Here is a 12,408-nt window from a genome sequence, read left to right as displayed (position 1 = left end):
TTGTAAAATGCTAATTCCTTTCCTTAAGATTTTCTTGATTGTCTTACCCCAACAAGGAGATCTCTATCATGGGCAGTAGAATTTTAAACCTGAACCATTCCTACTCCTAGATGTGAATCGATAGCTCTCACCCAATTCACTTGCCAGATTAGGGTTGCTAATCGTTTCAGAACTCTTTCTGTTTTAAAGCCGAAAGGATTACAGACTCATCTACATTTTTATTGCAAATAATGTGTTCAGTTGTAGAACAATTGAAGACTTGTGCTCCCGAGCCTCTGAGACACAAAATAAACGTGCCTCAATCAAATAGTTCAGGTACAGGGAATTGTAATTTGGATCGAGCCTTGATAGAAGAATACCAATTAGCCAGGTGAAGACCACTTTGATGGTCGTGCTGTGCAGTGGTTAGAGAGTTCTGCTTCACATCTATTCCTTAATCTTTCTCCCCCTGCACATCTCACAAAACCTTCTTAAGGACACAGTGCCTGACCCAGAAGGAGACTAGAATATGAAGGTACAGATGGGCTGGGGCTCCTGTGTCACCATAAAGACAAGACCATGGTGTCACTATACCATAGCTTCTGTCCTGAGTCGAAGAGATGAGGTACACTGTCAACATGAACGGAAGGACAGTGCACTCCAGGGAGAAAGAACTCAGACTGATGTTCTCAGGTGTCACTAATATGGACGCTAAGAACTTGTACATGCTAATAGAGACTCTGACATGAGATTCATAAAGAAGATCATTGCGTGTTTTCTCTCATAATTGTGCATATATATATATATATATATATATCAGAAGGGGAACTATTTTGGAGAGAGGATGAAGACCAGTGGAAAGGCATAGTTATAGTCAATATTATTGTGTTATATATACATATGCATACATACATACATATACATATATATTGATAAAACCCATTACTTTGGGTGATAATTTTAAAAAGTAAAGAAGAAACTGCTGTCATGGGAAGTCAGACAAGGGCTGCTCACTTAGAGGAAGGTACTGAACATGGAGGAAACGCCTCCTGAATCGAGAGGGGGGACATCCTCGGAGGAATCAACAGACAGGAGGACAAAGAGAGTTAGGGGTACGGAATCCATCATATGAAAATAGAATCCCACGAAAAAGAGCAACATAGACCTAAAAGAAAAGGGCATTTGGCAAATTAAAATGTTGTCAAAAAACAAAGCAAAGCAAAACAAAACAAATCCCCCAAACACTAATATAAGGCAGTGAAGATTTCTTTTTTCCTCAGAGGAAGAATGAAAGACAGCCAAATGTGGTTTCACTGTACAGATGGCCCTGGCCCTGCCCCACAGAGTCACACCTCCCTGTGCCTTTCCATGGTTTCCGTCCTTTTGGGGCCTCCAGCTCCTAGCTCTCTTCCTACTAGTTACATTGTTGCAGGAAACCACAGTCTGGGCTTGGACATAACAGCCTGTGAGCGAACAGAGGGCGGAGCACACACATCCGCAGTAGGGAGGCCAAAGACCAGGTGCAAGTCCTGCCGTGACCTCAGAGTTTGAATCTGGGCAAGGTCCTCAGTCACTTATCAGTCAGTACAGAGAATTTAATGGTCTGTGCAGAGCAGCTGACAGGGGCAAAAGCCCTTCCATGCCTCCCTCCCGTGACTGGGACACTGAGGCCAAGATAATGAGTCACACTCAGAGACAAGAGGGACAATGCGAGAAACTAGAGGGATTTGATTTCCCACAGTTCCATATGAAGGGGATCACAGGACATGGGACAGACTGCAAGTTCTTAAGATTCCCTGCACTAAGAGAGCATAGATCTCTACCCAGAGCTTAGGGGGGGAAAAATCTGGCCTTGAATGGCTGGCCAGTCATCTGCTGCTTTGAGCTCTCCTGAGTTTTGTTTTTTGTTTTTTATGGTTTTTTTCTTTTTGTTGAATTTTTGCACTTTGTAGTATGGTTTCACCTCTCTCTCTCTCTCCCTCTCCCTCTCCCTCTCCCTCTCCCTCTCTCTCTCTCTCCCTCTCTCTCTCTCTCTCTCTCTCTCTCTCTCTCTCTCTCTCTCTCTGTGTGTGTGTGTGTGTGTGTCTGTGTCTGTGTCTGTGTCTCTGTGTCTTTCTGTGTCTGTATGTGGGCACATGTGCACACATATGCATGTGCACACACATGCATGTTCTATACAGTTGGAAGAGTGATTCATGATAGCCATACTTTTAGTTTTGAATAAATGTGTCTTTTAAGTTTTATAGCAAACCAAAGTAAAAGAATAGCAAGAGATAGATAAATAGCAAAATCTCATCAAATTACAGCTCAACACGTCCAGCAGAAATGGACTGGGGAGGTCCCTTTATGGCAACCAGCTGAAGTTCCTAACAGAGTCCCAGGCAAAGCAGTGTTCCTGTGGGTGAAGCTTTTGATAAAAGGAGGAACAGCAACAGAGGTGACAGCATGAAGTCAGGCACTCATGGCATCCAGAAGAAACTGAATGGGGAAGTTGAGGCAGTGAGTTGGAGTCCCCAATCGAGCTCTCCCTCGGGGGATAACTTGAGGCTTCCTGTTCCCACGGCAAGCAAGTTTATATCCCAGTGTAAAAATTGAGACCTCTGTTGGAAATGGCCTGCCTCCTGAGTGTGTTCAAGGACATGGTGCTTTTACCTTCCAGCCATTTTGCTGTCTCTTTTATCCCTGTTACAGAGTTGGGGTGGGAATCAGCCCATTCTCAGCTTTGGAGGACACTCTGAAACAAATGTGCTTGGATCTGAAATGGGGACTGGCAGGACCCTGTCTTCAGAGCCAGCTCCTCGGTGAGCCAAACAGTGTACAACAATTCACCACTACAATGTACGTTACAGTGCAAGTCCACCTCAGGTGTTGTCATCTCAGAGGCACCCACCTTGTTTCTTTGAGGCAGGGTCTCTCATTGGCTGGGAGCTCACTGATTAAGCTAGGCTTATGTGGTGGTTTGATGGGAACTGCCTCAACCCCCAGACTCATGTGTTTGAATGGTTGGCCCATAGGGAGTGGCACAATTAGAAAGTGCGGCCATATTGTTGGAACTGTGTCACTGTGGAGACAGGCTTTGAGGGCTCCTATGCTTAAACTATGCCCAGGGTGGTGCACAGTTCCCTTCTGATGCCTGCTGGTCACGATATAGAATTCTTGGCTCCTCCAGCACCATCTCTGCCTGCCCTCTGAAATTGTAAGCCAGCCCTCTATTAAATGTCTTCCTTTATAAAAATTGCGATGGTCATGGTATCTCTTCACAGCAATGAAACTCTGAGACAGAAGTTGGTACTAGGGGCTAGGGTAAAGCTGTAATAGGACTGACCATGCTTTTATTTAGAAAAATGTGGATTTTGGAACTGTGGGCTGGGAAAGCAGTGGAATACTTTACGCAATGCCTAACAGGCCATCCTAGTAGACGCATGAAAGACAGCGGTGTTGAGGGTAATTTGAACCATGGGGGCCTGGCTCCAGAGGTTTCAGAGGAGAACTATAGTATGTTGAAAATGTGGCTGCTTTTTGCCCTTGTCTGAAGAATTCACCTGAAGCTAAAATGAGGAGTTTTGGATTAATTGCACTGGCAAAGGAAATCTCAGAACAGCCTAGTGTGGGCTGTGCTATGTGGTTATTAATGGCTATACTTACAAAGATTTATAAGATTTACAGAGATTTACAGAAAGAATAGAGTTAAATCCTGAGTTCCAGATTAAAGATGTTAAAGGGAATAAAGAGAGTGGTGATCCCAGAGCAAGATCCCACTCGGCTAAGCTTCCACTGTGTGGAATTAAAGAACACTTGGTGGTACACACCCTTAATGCCAGAACTCAGGAGACAGAGGTGTGCAAATCTCTGGGTTCAAGGTCAGTCTACAGAGCAAGGTCAAACTCAGAAAGCTGATGCAGATGTAACCGAACAAGGCGGCCATGTTGCAACCACAGCAAGCAGCTTTGTCCACATGGTCCTGGCTTTAGAGTCAAGAACCGGAGGAAGGGATTATGGGGGCTCCCTTCATGACTAAGAAAGGTGGCTGAAGCCAGGTGTGTGGCAGGGGTGTCCCTGCCTAGAAGCCGTGAATGTGCAGTCTACTGCCTTCGAGGTCCCAAGATGATGTTAGAGACCTGATGTTAGAGATGCTGTAGCCACGCGAGACCTGGTGTTAGAGATGCTGTAGCCACGGGAGACCTGATGTTAGAGATGCTGTAGCCACGGGAGACCTGATGTTAGAGATGCTGTAGCCACGGGAGACCTGATGAGAAAAGGTGCAAACAGGAGATGAAACCAGCCCAAGAGAAAGAAGAATGTTACAGTCAACAAAGCTCAAAGGAGCTGGAGAGCTAACATCAGACATGAGGGTGCAGAGCTTGGTGTTTGCCCAGCTGGTTTTCCATCTTGCTTTGGTCCAGTGTTTCCTCACTGTGCTCCCTTTTGGAATGGCAGTGTAGATCCTGTGCCATGATATGTTGGAAGTATGTGAAGTTTTTGATTTTGATTCAACAGGGGAGTACAGTTAAGAGATCGTACAACTCTCGGAAGACAATCTTGAATTTTGGACTTTTAAGCAAGTTTGAGATTTTATAGACTATGGCGACTTTTGAAGTTGTACTGAATGCTGCTTTGCGTTAAGATCTGACCAAAAGCCTATGGGGTCCAGGCAGTGGAATGTGATGGTTTGAATAGGAATGCCCCACCCTCATTGACTCCATGATGATAATGGCTGAACCTCTGAAATGGTAAGTGAGCCTCGATTAAATGTTGTCTTTGATAAGAGTTGTCTTGGTCATGCAATGGAGCCCTCACTAAGACAGTGAGGAGGTTGCAAGGGCAGAGGGTGGATACAAGGGATCGGGGAAATGAGTGGGACTGGGGTACATGATGTGAAACTCACAAAAAAAATCTTTAAAAAGTTTTCTTTTTAAAAGTGGATAGTGGCACATGCATGTAACCCTACATTTTGAAGCTTAGATAAGAAAATTGCAAGTTTAGGGCTGGAGCGATGGCTCAGTGGTTAAGAGCACTGACTGTTCTTCCAAGAGGTCCTGAGTTCAGTTCCCAGCAACCACATGGTGGCTCACAACCATCTGTAATGAGATCTGATGCCCTCGGCTGGTGTGTCTGAAGACAGCTACAGTATATATAATGCTCATATATAATAAATTAACAAGTCTTTAAAATAAAAGAAAAAAGAAAATTACAAGTTCAAATCCAACCTGAACTACATAGCAAGATTATATCTTTAAAAAAAAAAAACCCACAAATCCTTCAATTTTCCTATTATATGCAAACAAAAACATCAAAAGAAATTACTGGTCTTAACATAAATGCTAAAACTACTATGACCTGCATGACTTTGGGATTGACCTAAGTGGGGTGGCAGGAAATACAGAAATGACAGAGAAGCTGGTATTGGGTGGGCCATGCCCTCTGTGGAGATGTAGCAACAGCTGCCCGGAAGCACAGTGCATTCATTATACAGTACATATGAGGAGGACCGAGGTTAGCTAACGACCAGGAAGCCTTGCAGGAAGCTCAGGCTCAGGTCGCATCCAGGCAGGAAGTTGGTACTTCGCCCACACTGGTTTCAGCCGAAGGCCAACCATTCTTCAACATCCTTACTTCAACCCAGGGAAGGCTAATACACATTCCCTCTGGACTTCGTCTGCTCCCCGCATAAAAACTATTCTAGAACGTGCGTGCAGAGGGAAATATAACTTAAAACTTTTAGTTGCATTTTTAGAAAAAGAACCAGCTATCCGGAGCCCTGACATTTAAAGGCAAATGAAGTGTGGATAGTGAAGGGCCTGAAAAGATAGTGAGACTCATAGATGCAAATGTAAGCAACAATTGCTCAACTACTCGCATAGAGTGGACTGGGAGTGAAAAGTGGTAAAATGAAGCAAGTGAAGCTCAAAACACAATGAAAACGGAATCATCAGGAAAACGTAACAACTTAGAATATATGTTTCCAACATTGGATCTAAATGTATACCCCACACAATGGAGCTGAAACAAAAAAATCGATATAATAGTATCCTTGCTTTTTCTACTTACAATGACCATAGAGAAGAGATGGCTCCTTGGGTTCACCTCCCCAGCACCCACGTTAAAGCCAGGTGCAGAAGTGATGGCCTAGAATCCCAGCGCTTGAGCGGGTGGAGACAGGAGGATCCTTGGGGCTTGCTGGCCAGAGAGTTTGCTGAATCAGTGAGCTCTAGGCTTGATGCAAGATTCCGGTCCAAAACAGTGAAGTGTGTGGGAGGAAGTTACATAACATGGACTTCTGACTTCCACATGTGCCGCCCCCCCAACACACATACACACACACACACACACACACACACACACACACACACACACACACACACACACGCGCGCGCGCGCGCGCGCGCGCAGAGAGTCGGGCAGGGACCAATGAGAAGACACTGAATTTAACTACACTTTAGCTCAAACATACTTAGGCCATACAATTCACCTAGACGTGTGTGATCTCCACCCAAAAGGAGAAGCATACATCCATACAATGACTTGAGCAGTGCATATGGTTTTATGCACTGTAGTCCAGAACTAAAACAGCCCAAGGGCCCACCAACAGCAAGACACGTGGCATACAGACATAGCGAAATATGTACGCAGTGGAATGGGAGGGGCAGGTCTGGTTATGTCCCAGACACGATGAACGAGAGAAGCCAGACTCTGGAAAGTTCCATTTTAATCATGTTTTCTAGAGTGGGCAAAGCAGGCAGATATGTGGTGAGAAAGAATGTTTTAGAAAATGGCTTCAGATCAGGATGAGGCAGGGATTGTCTGCCAGTGACTGCAGAGCAGGTGGGAGTTTGGGGGGTGATGAGAGGAAGGCAGCGACAAGGGGAACAGCTCGCTCTAAACTAATCACACTGTGGTTTAGATGGGCATTTTATTAAATGTCAAGTTTGTTTTGCTCACCATGATTACATTTTTTTCAACCTAATACCTTTATTGATTCATGCACCCCGATCACACTCATCTTCCAGTCCTTCCATGTCCGCCCCACACCGTTGTAAACTCCTCCCTCAAAAAAAAAAAAAGAAACAAAGTCCAATTTATGTCTTTGATACACTCACTGGAGCATAGTCAAACTCTCGGTGGTCCTTAAATAGAACCGAGTCCTTCTCCACCTCCACTCCCGCCAGAAGCCATCAACTGTGGAGAGCTAAACTGTAGCATCCTTATCAAAGGGTTTAAGAGTTCTCTCCCATGACTTCCTGTTTAGGTGGCTCCTTTTGGGGGATGGGGTGGGAGTTAGCATTGTCACAGATGCCTTCCCTGTGCCTCTTTCTCAATTACGCATGTACAATCAACAATGTCACTGCAAAATTAGCTTCTTGCTCTATACAGACAATGGGACATGGATCATGGGCTTCTGCATGGCTTCTGACACCAGCACAGACCGTGAACACAGCCCAGAGACTCCAGTAAGACCACAGACCCAAACCAGGCCCTCAGAGGCAGCCTGCACCACAGATATCACCATGACCTCTGGTGACAGGACAGGTCACCCTCACCAATGTGGCCCCTGGTAGCAGAATGGCCCACGGATGATTTCAATTTTTTTTCACAATGTGCATCTTTCCTCTCTACCTCCCAAACACGTCTATTCTGTCCTACTCAATGTGACTTCCACATGTCCACCTCTGAGCCTTTGTGCCTGCTGATCCTTACGTCTGGAATGCTTGCTTCCAGAAGTCACGTGTTTCTTTCCCCTCTTGGGAAGTCTCTTCTCAAATTCCAACTGACTAATGAGTCCATCCTAAGAATCCTATTTAAAGGGACACTCTCTCCTTCATTCTGAACATCTGCTATTTGTGATCATGAATTCTTTCTAACCGCTGGGACTGTATGTTGCAATAGTCATGTGGAAAGACAATTTGGTCTCATATACTAAAATACGGGGTGATCTTTTCAGTTAGCTCCTATCCTAGAGAGGTGCCTGCAAGTGTCCCCAAGGAGACCTGTGCCAGCATGCTCACCACAGTACAGTCTCAAACAGTAAAAAAAAAAACGAGAAATGATCATAAATTTAAATATTTTTATTTGTCATTATTATCGTGATTGTGTATATGTATATAAGGGTCTTGCACATGACAGCACACATTTCTAGGTCAAGGGACAAATGTGCGGCATCCATTCTCTCCTTCCACTGATTCCAGAGATCAAGCTCGGGTCATTAGGCCTGTACCTCAAGCAACATGTGCCGTTAGCAGCTCAGCCGTCTCGTGAATCCGAAAAGTAGAAATAATTCAGAAATCCATTAGCAGAAGAACGAGTAAGCGTATTGATCATTTCCACACTGTGAAGTTCTTTTCAGAATCTAAACAGAATTGGCTGTTTAGAATCTAAACAGAATTGGCTGTTTCACTAACACGAATTAGTCTCCAAAGCATATTATTAGTTAGAGATAAAAATTAAAATTTTTTATCGGAAAGGAAAGGACAGAATCTGTATCATCATTAGGCAGACTAGTTTGAGGAACCCTTTGAGAGGAGCAGTCCTCCCTTCGGATTGCAGAGATGATGGCTGTGTGACAAGGGTGTGGTGTGGAAGATCTACACATGCCCTACCGTCACAGCGATGTGCACCATCACAGCGATGTGCACCAGGACTGCACGCGCCTGGTCCCATCTGAGCAAGTCTGTGGTTTGTACCAATGCCAATGCTCTAGTTTTGACACTAAACCATGACTACAGAAACCATTGCCAGGAGGGGAAGAGGGCTGAAGGGTGTTCTATTCCATTTCTGTAGCTTCTTGTGAATCCGTAATTATCTCAAAATGTAGACAGTTAAAGAAAGAAAAAATAAATCTCGAGGTGTTTGAAGATTCAATTTTATGAAACAAAATCTCCCTAAACCTTATATGAAAGAGAAAAAAAAAAGAAAACCAACCCCAAACCAGAGAAGGTACCGCAGGAGCCCTCTTGCGTCAGAAGGAGGGACAAGGACGCGCTCTGGCCATCATGGCGTTGATAAAGCTATTGCTAAGAGGAAGCGTTGGCACAGGGACAGAATAGAAAGTGGAACAATGACTATCAGAACAATCAATTGATCACTATAAAGTAGTCGGAGAGCTTAGGCTGTCCGATAAAATACGTGTAAACAAAATAAAAGTAGGAGCCAGGTAGGATAGCACACACCTCCTCCGTCCCAGCACTCAGCAGCCAGAGGTAGGCAGATGACTGAGTTCAAAGCCAGCCTGGTCTACACAGCAAGTTCCAGGACAGCCAGGGCTACATAGAAGATACCTTATCTTTTAAAAGAAAAAATTTTTTAATGAAATTAAGCTTCTGCCTCACACCAAACACAAAAATCGATGATCAGTTAGGGTCACATTTACAGGAGATAAAAAACAGTATCAGTAAAAGAAAGGGACACAGGAACCTAATAGAGTATACAAGGCAGAACTAAGTAGACATTTTAGAACAACAGTCCGCTCGGTGGATGAGTTCAACTGCAGAATGGAGAAGAAAGGAGAGCGGGTGAAGCAGAAAACCAGAATGTCTACCAAATGTTTAAAGAATGTACACTGTGGACCTGAAAGGGGAACCCGAAACCACCACTTTACTAAGCCAGCACAATCCCCAACTACATTCTAAATATTTGTCCTTATATTCACAGATAAGTATAGACCCCGCCGCCCATGAAAAAGACTTCTCTATGCAACAGATAGAGACCACTGCCGAGAACCACCTCAATCAAGCACAGAGCCGTGGAGCCCAGCAGATTCCCCTACAACATGACTTCTGTAACCTAAGTCTTGGGAATCACTGCAGAAGACGGGAAGATTGTAACAGCCGGGAGATTAGGGTGTTTGCTGTGAGATGGAGTCCCCAGGAATGTAGGAAGTACAAGCCTAAAATCTTAAAAAGATTTCACATGATTCCGTCCAGCAAACTGCAACTGTGAGTCCAACGTGGAAACACGACGGAAAGAGGACCATGAATGCAAATTTACTACTAAAATGGAAATAAAGCAGGAACCGTGACTAAGGTAGGAGGAGAGTTTCACAGTTGGAAAGTCAGTGTGATCCACCATATTCCCAGGTTTTAAAAAAGTCACATAATTATTTTGTCTTTGTTATATTGTTATATACTGTTACCTTGCAGTGAGGAGACAACCCTTGTAAAAGACAGCATTTAATTGGGGGCTTGTTTAGAGTTTTAGAGGGTTAGTCCATAGTCATTCTTTTGAGATGCAGAAAGGTATGGTGCTGGACATCCTGATCTGGAGAGAGAGAGAGGGGGGGGGGGGCAGAGAGACACAGAGACACAGAGACACAGAGAGAGACACAGAGAGAGACACAGAGAGAGACACAGAGAGGGAGAGACAGAGAGACAGAGAGAGACAGAGATTGATTATCCAGCTGGCACCCAGCTAAAAGATTCCCTCCTGCTGACCAGCATTCACAGTCTTGGAAGGTACTCTGCATACTGCTGGGGCGAAAAATAATCACCCGTATCACCTAACTACAGACCCTGCAACCTACAGCAGAGACCTACCTGCTGGTATATCTCCCAGTGCAACTGTGGCACAAACGTTACCAGGGTAACCAACCAAATCCGCTTGGATTTAAAGCCCACTCCAAGCGATGGATTCTATACCTAAAGTAACCAAAAAATGTGAAACTAAATAGACCATAGGCCCCAGGGAAAACCTAGTATTATTATTCTGCTAAAAGAAAGGGTCAAAAGAATACCCTATTGTTGTACCCACAGATCAGCGCCTCACTCGGTCTTCCTCAGAGAAGCTTCTTTGTTTAGATTGTAATTAACAGAGAGACCCACAACTGGGCAATGTGAGGAGAGGGAGAGACTTTGGAATACTCAGTCCTGAATGGGCTGTCTTAATCAAAGCCTCTGTTAAAGGCTCAGGGATCTCTGTGGAAGAGGAGGCAGAAGGACTGGAAGAGCCCGAGGGGGTAGACAACTCTGTGGAAACTGTCTTCTAGATACAATACTGATGCCATGACAGGGACCATGGCAGCATGCACAGGGCCTGCACAGTGTTGAGAGGGAGAAACAGACATGAGCTCCCATCCCTAACCAAGATGCCTTCTGTGATTGATACCTGCTTGTGAAGAAAAAATTAGTTCACTTCAGTGGACTCACCACACTTCAGGGCAGGTGCCGTGCTGGGGAGGTGTTGGCCAACACTAAACTAGGTCAATGGGGATGGGGGTTGGGAGAAACCTCTAGAAAGTCCCTTGGATGTGAGAGGTTCCCAGGACTCGATGGGGGTGGCCTTAGCGGAAATGCCCAACAGTGGGGAGAGGGAACCTGAGGAGACCACCTCCAGGAGACAGACAGTGGGGGGATGAGAGCACCAACTCACCTTCAAAGTCTTTGACCCAGAACTGTTCCTGTCTGAAAGAAACGCAGGGGAAAAAACTGGAGCAGAGACTGAAGGAATGTCAGTCCAGTGACCAGTCCAAGTTGGGATCCATCCCATGGGCAGGCATTAATCCCTGACACTATTACTGATGCCATGTTGTGCTTGCAGACAGGAGTCTAGCATGGCTGTCCTCTGAGAAGCCCTACCAGCATCTCACTGAGAAAGATGCAGATACTTACAACCAAACACTGGACCCCTAAGGAAGAGTTAGGGGAGGACTGAAGGAGCTGAAGGGGATGGCAACACCACAGGAAGACCAACAGAGTCAACTATCCTGGACCCCTGGGAGCTCCCAGAGACTAAGTCACCAACCAAAGAGCATACAGGGGCTGGTCCCAGGCCTCCCCCGCCCCCCCACTCCCCTGGCACACATATGCATAAGGGGAATACCTTGAATGCCTTGTCTGGCCTCAGTAGAAGAGGATGTGACAAATCCTGAAGAGATTTGATGCCCCGGGGAAGGGGGATGCCCAGGTGTGTGGGGGAGCACCCTCTCAGAGGGAAGGGGAAGGGGGACGGGATGAAGAACTCTGGGATGAGGGACTGGGAGGAGGGAGCATTTGGGATGTAAATAAATAAAATATTTTTTTAAAACTTTAAGTAAAAACTAAATCAATGGTATTTCCATACATTTTTCTGTCTCACACTTCTTTCTCTGGGCATCTTTTTTTCTTGTTGGTCTTTTGTTTATATATTTCGGCTTCTGTTTTTGTGATTTTGTGTATGTATATGTGTATGTAGCTTTGTTGTCTGTTTTTTTAAAGGGAGAGAAAAAAAAAAAACCATGGGGTTGAACAGGAAGAAGATCTGGGAGGAGTTGGCTGAGAGGAAAAGCATGATCAGAAAATATCGCGAGAGGAAAAATTTAATTAAAAAAAAAAAGACCAATGGGGGAGAGAAAGTAAAAAATAATCCAAGCAACCACAGAAGTGACCAGCAAATTTTCAGAGTTGAGTAATCGTCTCTCAATAATAACCCCTGATTGTAAGTGGCCTCAACTTCTCACTGTAG

The 12,408-nt window shown here is 45.0% G+C and overlaps 1 long non-coding RNA gene across 1 annotated transcript; it reads left to right on the top strand.

Annotated features, from left to right (window-relative positions):
• Nucleotides 1-4,192: 4,192 nt before the first annotated feature.
• Nucleotides 4,193-11,862, top strand: LOC134486746 (uncharacterized). Its single transcript, XR_010066120.1, has 3 exons — nt 4,193-4,709; nt 9,625-9,996; nt 11,506-11,862. It is a non-coding gene; the product is annotated as an uncharacterized LOC134486746 (long non-coding RNA).
• Nucleotides 11,863-12,408: the final 546 nt, after the last annotated feature.

This window comes from Rattus norvegicus, chromosome 4 (genome assembly GCF_036323735.1).
Source record: "Rattus norvegicus strain BN/NHsdMcwi chromosome 4, GRCr8, whole genome shotgun sequence".
NCBI lineage: Eukaryota > Metazoa > Chordata > Mammalia > Rodentia > Muridae > Rattus > Rattus norvegicus.
Note: the sequence above shows the minus strand (reverse complement) of the source record. Positions and strands in the feature narration are given on the sequence as shown.